Here is a 12,060-nt window from a genome sequence, read left to right on the forward strand (position 1 = left end):
GCAGCCTGAAATCACCTCTGGTGAAAATATTTGCACCCTAGGAATTGGCCAGTGTTACCAAATCGCGACTTGATTTGTTTTCTTCTGTGCCTGTGGTCTCTAGACTTGAGAAAGTGATGCAGAAAATGTTAATAGTGAAGATTAAACCTGAAAGTGTGCCCTGGGTGAATATTATGACACGTAAATCGTCTCTCTGGTTTTTAAAAAGACCTCTGTAGGCCTTGCAGTGTCAACACATTATAAGAATTGAGGGACTGGGCTGGCATTCAGAAAAGCACTACCTGACTGAGTAGTCACTCACATCATGAACAAAAGAGTGAGCATCTCATAGGCACCTCCAGTTTGTCTTACTTGCTTACATAACAGCAAGCATCACCCAACATTCTCATTGGAATGACACTCATCCGTCAGTTGAGGGCAAGCATAGGGTAGCTATAAATTCACCTGTTTGGCAAAAATCAAGAAGAGCTTTCGAAGGGAGTCAATGGGCTGTGTATCTACATGTTTATATTCTCGTGTGTGTGTGTGTGTGTGTGTGTGTGTGTGTGTTTATGTGTGTGTGTCTCTATGTGTGTCTGTGTTTGTGTATGTGTGTGTGGACATATAAACACACTCCCTCCTCTTCCTCTGGTTGGTTGATAAACATGTGGCTGGATGCTTCTTTCCCGAGGTGTGTCTGACCTTTTCCCATTTTCTCACTTTCCTGCTCTCCCCAGGGGGAGCCCCTCTGGTGCCACAGGTGACCCCGCCCTCTCTGCAGGCAGACCTCAGCCCTGAGCAGTCACGTGGATGTTTACCACCCCCCAGAGCACACAGCTCCCAGCCAGTGCAGAGAGGTGGGGTCCTGGAGCTCAGGAGGGCCTCGTTTGGGTGCTCCCTCAGCCATAGGACCCCATGGCACAACCCTGGGAGGACCACCCCCTGGGTTGGGTGGTATGTGAGTGAGAAGTCAGAGTTGGGAGCAACTGGGGGAGTGAGGGATAGGACACGGGGAAGGGAGGGCGATGCCCAGCATGGTCTGGGGCAAGGGGACAGAGGGGATGAGAGGAGGAGCAGAGAGGCTTTGGTGGGGGAGGAGCGTGAACGGTGTGCTAAGCATTGTGGGGTGGAGGTGTCTTTGGGACCTACAAGCTGGGAACAGATCAGGCGGTTCCCAGGAGAGGCCTGGCCTAGCGGTGCTGGGAGTCTTCTGGGAAGATGGCAGTGAAAGCTGTAGGTACGACCAGCTTGTCTGGGGCTGGAGGGGGATGAGAGCGGGTGGGGTACACCCCGCGGTGAGTCACATGGAACACATAGTCCGCAGAAGGATGGGTGTAGCTAGTGTGGAAGCTGAGGGAGGGAGGTTCACAAAGGTAGGTCAGCGGGATGGATGCCAGAGGTGTCAGGGGCTGAGAAGTTGTGGGAGGCAGGCAGACCAGTTGGCCAGGCCCTGCCAAGACCCAGGGACAGGGCTGTCAGGGGGACCTGGGATGAGAACAGTCAGCTAAGAAGGGCGGGCACATTCCAGATCCATTCCACACCCAGGTTCAGGAGAGCGAACACCTGTGGGAAGTGGAGAGAGGAGGGGTCCAGCCCGCACCCCAGGTTTTGGCTTCTGTGATTGACAGCTGGTGGCCTTGGTTAAGCAGGGAGCCCAGAGGAGTCAGGGACAGTGGAGAAGCCTGCAGCCTGGGCAGGGGGTCTAAGGCAGCGACCTCAGGCCTGAAGCTCAGGAGCAGTCAGTGCTGGGGAGCAGGTGGCTCAGCCTTGCAGAGGGGCAGGGAGGGGGCTGCCTCCATGGTGGAACCGGGGAGCAAGCACACAGGGAGCTTCAATGAGTGTTTGTGGAAAGGATGAGGGGGGACCCAGGGACCGGCCAGTATGCGCCCTGAAGAGCTGTCCCAGAGGGGAGAGAATCAGGGGACAGAGGCTGAGAGCTCCCAGGGGTAACCGGTCAGGTTCAGACCCTGCAACAGCCAATGGCGGAGGGGAGGCGGCCTGCAGGGGTCCACATGCTCAGTTTGGCTCCCATCTTTGGGGAGGGCAGCTCGCAGAGGGGGCGGCTCCCCCAGGGGCAGGGCCTCGGAAAGAAGGGGAAAGGAGGCCACAGGAAGCACCTTACAGAAGAGGCTGGTGAGGGAGGAGGGACACGCAGGCGGCAGCTGGACGGGCTGCCATGAGGTCAGGTCAGGGGGGATCTTCACCTGCCGTCCTCCTCCCTCCTCGGCCTCTTCCTAGTTGAGTGGCCTTGGAAAACCCAAGGATCATTTTTTTTTTTAATATATTTTATTGATTTTTTACAGAGAAGAAGGGAGAGAGATAGAGAGTCAGAAACATCGATGAGAGAGAAACATCGATCAGCTGCCTCCTGCACATCTCCCACTGGGGATGTGCCTGCAACCCAGGTATATGCCCTTGACCGGAATCGAACCTGGGACCTTTCAGTCCGCAGGCCGACGCTCTATCCACTGAGCCAAACCGGTTTCGGCCCCAAGGATCATTTTAAGCTGAGCTCCTGCTGTGATAGAAATCCCAAATCAAAATGGGATTCCACTTAGAGGGACTTAAAATACACCAAGGCCTGGGAAGAGGATACACGGGGAGCCCGGAGCTCGGGCATCGCTGCCAGTGATGAGCGGTGAGGAAATCCAGGACTCAATTCTACTCCAACTCATTTTATTACAAACCCATCTTTGTATTCCAGAATCAATGGCTAATCAGTACAGGTCACAGCACTCGGAGACAGAACACATTTGCACACCCAGTTCTTTGTCAGCACATTAAGGCCAAAGGAAAACCTCTTTATAGAGCCCCGGTCCCCAGGCCAAGCCCATCCCAGGAGAGCACCTTAGGAAACCGGAAACCATGTGTCAGGAAACTGGCCATATACACACTAGAGGTGTGACTCCTAAAGAGAAAGATTGATGCCAGCTGATGTCAATATAGCCTGTCCCCCCCAAAAGGTAAAAAGAGGTAGGGCTGCTGATGGAAAATGAGTCCCCATTGGATGTAAATATGGGCTGTCCCCCAAAAAGGTAAAGAGAGGTTGGGCTGCTGATGGACAATGAGTCCCCATTGAATGTAAATATGGGCTGTCCCCCAAAAAGGTAAAGAGAGGTCAGGCTTCTAATGGACAATGAGTCCCCATTGAATGTAAATACAGGCTGTCCCCCAAAACAGGTACAAAGAGGTCAGACAAGTGATGGAAAATTCTCTCCATTGAATGTACATGTAGTATCCCCCCAAAATGTAGACACATTAAGAGCTGATAACGCACTTAATTTTCACTTCTTTTCAGTTTGAACAGATTTGAAGAAATCAGTGAAGACGGTAAGATTTGAACGAAGAGCATGTCTCCACAGGACTTTTTATGGGGACACAGAAAAATTAAAGTTGAGGGGACGCAACACCCAGCAGTCGAGGAATCAAGGGCAGTTATTGAGAGATATGCGTACAAACACCTAACCGAAGGAACGATTCTTGATGTGTGCGGCTCCATGGCTGCGTCAGTTGTGGTCCAGGCGCTGCTGCTGCTGAAGCAATGGAACCGCAAACACCGAGAATCGCTGCGTTCCGTGTTTCTGCGCATCCTCTGTCCACAGCGGCCCTGGATGCCTGGACTGGGGCCCGTTCGGGACCAGACACTTCATCCTGGATGTGTCCCCATCACAAAGTCCAGAGGATACATCTTCTTGGTTCCAAGCTGAGTCTGGCTTCACCCATTACATCAAATCCGCTAACCCTGAAAAGGAGGGAAAATTGAGTTCTCAGCTGTTAAAGTGTGTGTACATTTGGTGGACAGCCAGCCTGTGGTACATCCATTTGGGGGACACCTCAAAACACATATATTCCATGAGTGCCTACACGGGTATGGAATATAGTAAATTGGGTTTCTATCCCGGGGAGTGACTCAGAAACAAAGACTCAAAGTGTCATCCTCGATGGTGGACACCGGGGGCTACAGCCACGTTAGCGACCAGGCTGTACCCGCCTCTCGCACACGCTCCCCTCTGCACACTGTGGCCTCTGCTGGGAGGGGCGGGCAGGGCTTCTCTGCGCCAGGCGGGGCAGAGCCCATGATGGTAGAAAAGTGAACCCGGGGGCAGGTCCGGGGCCCAGGAGCCAGCTGGAGAGAGGCACAGCCTGAGGCCACCTGCCTGGAAGGCCTCGGGCCCCGGGCTCAGGAGTGTGGGGCCCAGGCCTGGCTCGGCAATGCTCTGGCGTATCAGTGAGCCCGACTCCAAGGTCCACCCAGGGCCGCGAGTTCTTGGTCGTCAGGCCAGTCTGGGCTTCTCCTGGGAGCCCCAGGCTTCTGGAGATGGAGTCAAGTCCGGACCACAGGGCCCAGCCCTGAGAGCGTGCCTTCATGTACCTGCTCACCCACAGCAGCACACACATGGACGCTTTCATGGAGGTCAGGTTGCTGACACATGTTGTAAGGGGCACAGCATCTGCCTCAGGGAGTGTGTTTGTGACTGCACTGTGAGCATCCCCGGGCCAACGTGGATTTGTTCAAAGAGACCAGTTTCTGAAGGGTCAGACGTGTGCAGCCATCGTGGGAGTGTGACCCTAGGGTCCGGCAGAGCCTTGTCACTCACCGAAAGATGGGAGCAGCGGCGGGAACACTTCTTCATTCCAAAGTCGCTCCCGGCCCCTCCGGCCGATGGGAGAGGGGGCCCTGGTGGTCAGAAGGGGCGTCAGGAGTTTGAAGGCTCAGGGGCTGCGGGTCCAAAAGACCAGTCACCCACGGCCACGCTCATCTTCTGAGCTCCACCTGCTGGTCCCACGCAGCTGTGGCGACACCCGCCTGCTCTCTAAGTTGTTCCCATGACTGACGTTCTCAGGGGCCCGTTGGCGTGGGAGCCACGTCGGGTGACTTGCGTGGGCTCTTGGCAGGGAGCCCCTCCCTGTGGTCCTGCCCTGGACCCGTCGGGCTCTGAGAAGCTGACACTGCCAGGACAGGGGCCACGGTGGCCACGTGCCCTGAACGTCCGGGGCTGAGGCCTCGTCCTGGCAGCCGGGGCTGCAGTCACTGTGTGGTGCTGGGGCTGGAGCTGCTGTGGCCGCCACCTCCCGTGGCCATGGCGGGGCCGTGGAGGAGGCTGCAGGGGAGCCAGCCTCTCCTCCTTTGGGGGAGCCAGTGAGAAGCGCCTCCTGTCCAGTGGTTGGCACTGGGGACCCTGGCGGTGAAGGAGCTGGGGCAGAGGGTGTGGCTGGCTGTTTCTGCCCTCGAGTCCTCAGAACCCCCGCCTTCAGGTGACTCCTGTTTGCCGGCCTGTGGCCTGAGGTCCCAAGCAGCTGGGCTGAGGCTAGGCTGACTGCCCTATTTAGGGACAGGCACCAGCGGGCAGCTGTGTGGGAGGTGGGGGGGAAAGGGGGGAATGGGGTGGCCTGGCTCTGCCCAGAGAAAGGCTCTGAGGAGGCAGGGCTGCCTCAGGGCGCACTGGGTGGGCCTCGGGCTCAGCAGGTCTCAAGTTGGGCTTCACATACCGCCCGGCCTTCAGCAGCTTCCCCCGCAGGGGCTGACAGTCCTTCTGCGGGCACAGAGCTGGAGGGCATCCTCCCTTTGCTACTGGCAGGTGCGCCTGCCTGGCCCCCGGGGGTCAGGAGATGAAGGTGTTTCTGAGCAGGTACCTTGGCAGGTCATCGGGCACCTGGGAGTGTCCTACAGAGAAGAGAGGAACGATGGAGAGGACTTAGTGAGGGCAGGAGGGTTCTCGGAGAGCCCTCCCCTCCCAGGGCCGCCCCTCACAGGCCACATGGCCAGGACCAAAGTTTCCGCTCCTGCTCAGCCTGTTCACAGCCTAGCGTCACCCCAGCTCCAGCAGCGCCTTTGGTCAGGACGCCAGGCCTGGGTGCTGGGTCAGCAGAGGCATCTGAGTGGTCAAGGCTGCCTCCGTGGAGGGCCCCTCCCTTCAGTATCCGGTCTCCAGGGATGCTTCATCCAGGTCTAGGCGTCACCTGGGGGTGTGTCTGTGAAGCTCAGAAATGGCATGCCATGTTTCTGTGAGGACCTCCGTGTCTTTCCTGCACTTTTCACAGGGTCTGGCCCTACAGGGTGAAGGAGCACTGGCAGAGGGGAAATCAGCGCGCCCCTCACCGCCCCAGTCCCACCGGGGAGCGAGCAGAACCGGCCTGGAAGTGCGGCAGCTCCGGGTGGAGGCATCTCAGGCTCCTAGTGACAGGACTCGGCGCAGATGGAGAGGCCGGGACGGTCCAGTCACAGCTCAGCCTCCAGCTGACCGGGTCCTGCTTCCGGGCTCCACTCGGCGCCGGGGACAAGGCGGTACCGGCGGGCGGACCCAGCATCCTCCCCCGAGGCGAGCAGAGCCGGACCGCGGGCTGCGGCACCTCCCGCGAGACCCGGTGCTTCAAGGCCCCGCCCCCGGGCCCCGCGCGAAGCAGGACGGGAAATTCAGCGGAGTCCGTCGTTTGATTTTAGAGCGGGAGCTGACGCCCGCGGTCCTGGGCTGCTGCTCGCCGGTTCCCGGGAGCGGGGGGCGGAGGGGGAGGAAACGCTCAGCGGCGGCGGAGTCCCCGTGACCGACTCTGCTGTGGCCCCGGGGGCGCAGCCGGGCTCCCGCGCCTCGCACGTCCCGAGTGACTCAGGCGAGTCCCGGCCGGCGGCACTGCTGGTCGCCGTGTGTCCCTGACCCCGCACCCGACCGCCCCGGGCGGCGTGGCCTGGGCTCCGCGCCGCCCCTCCCCGCGCCTCCCAGGCCTCCTTCCCAGCTGAGCGCGGTGTCCCCGCGGCCGAAGCTCAGAGCGGGCCGCCAGGCGGCTGGTGCTGCTGAGGCCCCGGCTCAGCCCGCGGGTCTCGCTGACCCTGAGGCCCCGGACGCGGCCCTTCTGCCCAGACCCGGCTCCGGTGCCTCCTGTGCCTTCGGGTCCCCCCCTCCCCCCCAGCCGCCTCGGGTGCTCTTGGCAGGTCCCTGTTCCCAGGAAGCCAGGCCGCGGTCTCCCTGGGAGCGCATCAGTTCCATGCGGAGCTGTTATAGGGCCCGGGGAACCGCACACACAGTTGGGGCTGCAAAGATCTAAATATACTAATCAGCACAAAGTGGTCATTGTTCTGTGCAGGCGATCCTTTAATTACCGATTCTGTGGCTTCCTCTCAGAGTTAATATGTTGGATAACCTGTTGACTAGAACATAGGAAGGCCGGCTGGATTTTGTGGTGTTTGGTGTAAGTTTTATAAGGCACTGTGGGGTGCACAGTCCTCTGCCAGGGGCTGTACCCACGTGAATGCCGGGCAGTAGACAAAGAGGACATGAGAGACAGAGGCATATAGGAGAGTCTTTTTAAAAAAATATTTTCATTTTTTTTTACGTAAAGGAAGGGAGAGGGATAGTTAGAAACATCATGAGAGAGAAACATAGATCAGGTGCCTCCTGTACACTCCCTACTGGGGATGTGCCTGCAACCAAGGTACATGCCCTGGACTGGGACCCTTCAGTCCGCAGGCTGTTCTCTATCCACTGAGCCAAACCGGTTAGGGCAGGAGAGTCTCTTTTGCAGGCCATGTAGCCATTGCTAACAAGGAGCCATCAGACAAAACAGTTCTTCAAAGTAGCTTCACACAGTGGCTGCGCCAAGCAGCCCTTGCTAATACAGTAGCAAACAGGAGCCATACCAAGCAGCCACCCACCGGCTGGTTAGGAACACGTTTGTACTAACTTAGACACAAAGGCTTCCTGCCCAACAGTGACATCAGTATTTGGGTTATAGTAAGGTACTCCTGCCCAGTGTGTACAGTACAATCTCTGTGTCCTTGCTTAGATTGGCCTTGAACATCCCAGTTAGGATTCTCCTGCTCAGATTGGCCTTGAACATCTGGCGTACCCTGATGAGGCTCCCACAGGCACTATCTCAGTCATGGCCCAAGTTAAACTGTTCTCAAAACTGACTTATCAGAAGGAGGAAAAAGTGTCATGAATGTGACATAACCGTTCTCTCAGGAATAACACTTAATTCACAGAAAACATAACTGCAACCCTAGAGGAGCTGCATGGGAACCACAGGCTTAGATATTTCAGCCAAGAAAGCTGCTGGTGCCAAAAAGATCTCAGAGGAGAAACGAAGTCAAATTAAACTGTTTGTGATGTGAAAGCCATTTCAAACACTGTTTTTAAAGGTTGTCTAGTGCTGACATGAATGTTTGTTTTGATTCCTGTATTTGAGGATTGCAGCTTAACCGCTATGCCACAAAACCGTTTTACATATAAGAGTTGTCTGAGGCAGAACTGTCATCCACCTTCTACAGTGGCCGAATTTGACTGGCTGTTAGTTACTGTTCATAGAAATGTTCTGGAAGTAAGGGGTGAGGGCTCTTACCACCCACAGCTCATCCACTTCTTTGTAGTAATAAGCTGAACTGTTAAGTTTGCAAACAAGCACGACTGTTCCATTGCCAGTAATTTTATTCATGCCTTGGTCTTTTGGGTTAGCACCAGAAATTGGAATTGCTTGCAATTATATGTTTAGGTGGATTGAGCCTCAAAATTAATGATGACATTTACTAGTTTCTTAAAGCACCAAGTGGTTCAACTTTTGATGCATTAGAAATGATATGTTGTTTTTGTTTGTTTCATTTCAATATGCCAGTCATCTGTCAGGTGTGCTTTTTAAATGTTGTTCCAGCATTTGAACAGAAATGCCCTTAAATGTTGAGAGCCATTTACTATAAAGTAAAACTTGTCTAAATCCTTAAATGTGAAATGTGGAGAAATTAGTGAGTAGTAGTAGGAAATGTAGGATCAATATTGTCAGACATCAGTGCTTATCTCTCAGCCCAGTGATTTCCTACAGTTGATTTTGTCAGCAGCTAACATGTAGCTGTAATGTTAATTATGTACTGATAGTGTGAGGTAACTATGAAATGGTAACTAATTCCCTGAAAGAATCAGATCTGGAATGCTCTTTGATGTTATGATTACTTGTACACCTACAATGTGATAGGATTGTATGACACTCATCTAAGGATTCATGGCTCTTCTGTAAACTTCTGATAATTTTCTTCTCGTTTTGATCCCAGCAGCTGGCCAGAATGTGTTTGAATTCATACAGAAATAATATTGATATCTGAAAGCCATGTTGAACTTCTCTGAAGAAAGGGCAACAATGATTGCAGCTGGGGATTTGCAGGAATTTGTTCCTTTCCGTCGAGACCACTGCAGACAGCACCCTAATGCTTTGAACCTTCAGCTTCGGCAACTGCAGCCAGCCTCTGAGTTGTGGTCGTCTGATGGTGCTGCTGGCTTGGTGGGATCCCTGCAGGAGGTTACAATCCACGAAAAACAGAAGGTTTTACCAAGTTTCTCAGTTTGCTTTTGAAATGTAGAGAGATTCGATCTACTTGTAATTTAAGGCTACCCAGATGCAACTGAGAAATGAGTATGATGCTACTTCTAGGGTATTGGTTAAGATTTGGTAATTTTCATGAAAGCTAAAAATAATGACCTTAATTGTATTACAGTGTCATGGCTGTTTAGACATATAACTCAGGGATTTATAATGAGAGTCACTATGATTATGGTCCATTTAAATCTCTTTTTCTTCATTTAGTACGTGGGACCAGATTTCATGTTATTTGATGGTTAGATAGTCGAGTTAGCAATGGTCCCTGCTGCCCAAAACTTACATATTTCTAGAGGAGAAAGGAAATGCCACATAAGTAGATACAGTACTAGTTTTTAAATAGGGGAATGAGAAGTAAGTGCATGTTAAACAGTCAGTCATTCTCATCTTAATTCCATTTCTGTATCCCTTTTGGGATACCAAAATTTCCAGGAGCGGAAGTCTGTAGTTAGGAATCCAAACCTTTCTCTGCCCTGTTCATTCTGATGGTTGGCACAAGGGCAGGAAAGTGAATGTATATGCAGTTGTGAAGCAGGGAAGTCTGCATGGTTGGTAAGCTCCCCCAGTGTCCCATGTGCACTTCACTGCCCCCTCTGCTTCACCCCCCATATGCTTCATATGTCTTTAGTCTCCCAAGAATGTTGGTTTAATTTTTGGATATATAGGTAAGGTCTAATTTTTGTTTATTTATGTTTTTGGCAGCATAAAATGGTAACGTAATAATAAAATACTTAATATAGAGAATTCTTGAGGTAAATTCCCATTTTTGAAATCCTGTAAGATACAGTATGATACATACACCCACACCCCCTCCTCTGTTAATCGGTGGCACCAAACCTAAGAGTTGGGCTTGGACTGAGCCTTACTCCACAGACAGAGCAGGAGACTTGTATCTGAATTGCGGTTCAATTTTAATTAATAAATCTTGCTCCATAATGTTGCAAAAGAAATAAAAACTGCTTAAACATGTCTTACATATGTAAATTTTTTAGGAAAGCTGGCAGTTAAGGAGAGGCAGAAATGAAATTGGAGAAATGGATTATGACGAGGAACTCTATGTGGCTGGAAATATGGTGATCTGGAGCAAAGGGAGTAAAAGCCAGGCATTGGCTCTTTACAAGGCCTTTACCGTTGATAGTCCTGTTCAACAGGTGAGTTGATTTGAATTTTAGTATTTGATTGATTATTTAGTGTTTTTTTTTTTAAACAATGCTTTTATCCTAATTTTAACAGAAATAATAAAAACAATATATAATGATCTCAGTAGCTAGATATATGTTTTAACATGTAGTGAAGATAATGGTAGGGAAATAAACATTTCAGTTATTTTCTATATCATCATTTTTTTGCACTGTTCTTTGTCAATTTCATGGTAATGTTTAAACACTTGAGTAATTTAATTAGTTATTGCCGAGAAAATTCATGACTTAAATTTAAGGGTATAAGAATATATTAGCACATGATTATATTTGGTTGCAAAGTGTTGAATAAATAAAAATCAAGTTCATAGTGAAAATAGAGAGTACGGGAAAGGAAAAAAAAATCTAATTTGCTGTCATTGCACATGCTTGGGTTGCTGGCTTGATCCCCAGTAGGGGGCATGCAGGAGGCAGCTAATGAAAGTTTCTCATCATTGATGTTTCTATCTACCTCTTCCTTTCTGAAGTCAATGAAAATATATTTATATATGTATTTATATTTCATAAATTTATATATAAATTTATATGTATATTTATTTATATGTAAACTACATGTATTTCTAACTGATTATAAAAAAAAGAATAGAAACAAATAAAAATTAGTAATTAAAGGGACAGAATTAAGCATTTGCTCTGCCTTTTTAGGAAGCCTTGCAGTTCATCTCCAGTTAATAAAGGAAAACCCTTATTTAAAGTAGAATTCCAGCTAATAAATATAGAAGGACTGGTAGAATTTGAAAATCGCTATTCTGTGTAACCTCTTACTCCAGTGTAACCTCTGATTCAGACAAGGATTGTAAATGGGATAGTAATGCCATTGCGTGAAAGGTGTTAGCATGGCACCAAGGTGTCACCCAAAGTGAAGAAATAAATGCATCTCTACTTTGAAGCTGCATGTTGTTCTCCACCTCCACAACCTGGTGGGTTACCATCACTGATAGGGGACAGAGGACTCCTTTATACCTACAGCTGTAATGTGGCATGGAGACATGATGTCATCTACTCAGTTTTCTTCCCCCAAATATTTGATATGAATATGTAGACCTAACTTCCAGTTATAGGAAGTATGGGGCCTAGAGGATCAGTTTGTAAAATGAGATGAGGAATGGGTGGAGGTATAGATGAAACAAGAACCACCAGAAATTGAGAATTATTGAAGCTGGCTGTTGGAGATTTATTATGTTACTCTGTTTCCTTTGTATATATTTGAAATTTTCTATAATAAAGACTTAAAGAAAAAACCACTATGAGATACAATTAGACAAATCCAGAATATGGGATAGTCTACATTCTGGTCTCCTTAAAGAGTTAGTCATGGAGAGAAACCAAGATGGCAGCATAGGTAAACACTGGAGTTTACTGCCTCGAACAACCACTTCAAAAATACAACTAAAAGACGGAATGGACACCATCCAGAACCACAGGAAGGTTGGCTGAGTGGAAATTGTACAACTAGAAGGGAGAAGGAAAGAGAAAAGCATACCGAGACTCAGAGGAGACGCAGTATGGCAGTAAAATACTATGG

General features: G+C 50.6%; 1 long non-coding RNA gene across 1 annotated transcript; it reads right to left on the reverse strand.

Annotated features, from left to right (window-relative positions):
* Positions 1-2,642: 2,642 nt before the first annotated feature.
* On the reverse strand, positions 2,643-5,290 carry LOC308526182. The gene is made up of 3 exons (XR_013996516.1): positions 4,352-5,290; positions 3,441-3,721; positions 2,643-3,343 (listed from the first exon to the last, which is right to left on the reverse strand). It is a non-coding gene; the product is annotated as an uncharacterized lncRNA (long non-coding RNA).
* Positions 5,291-12,060: the final 6,770 nt, after the last annotated feature.

The sequence above is a fragment of the Myotis nattereri genome (genome assembly GCF_964212035.1).
Source record: "Myotis nattereri genome assembly, chromosome: 10".
Taxonomy (NCBI): domain Eukaryota; kingdom Metazoa; phylum Chordata; class Mammalia; order Chiroptera; family Vespertilionidae; genus Myotis; species Myotis nattereri.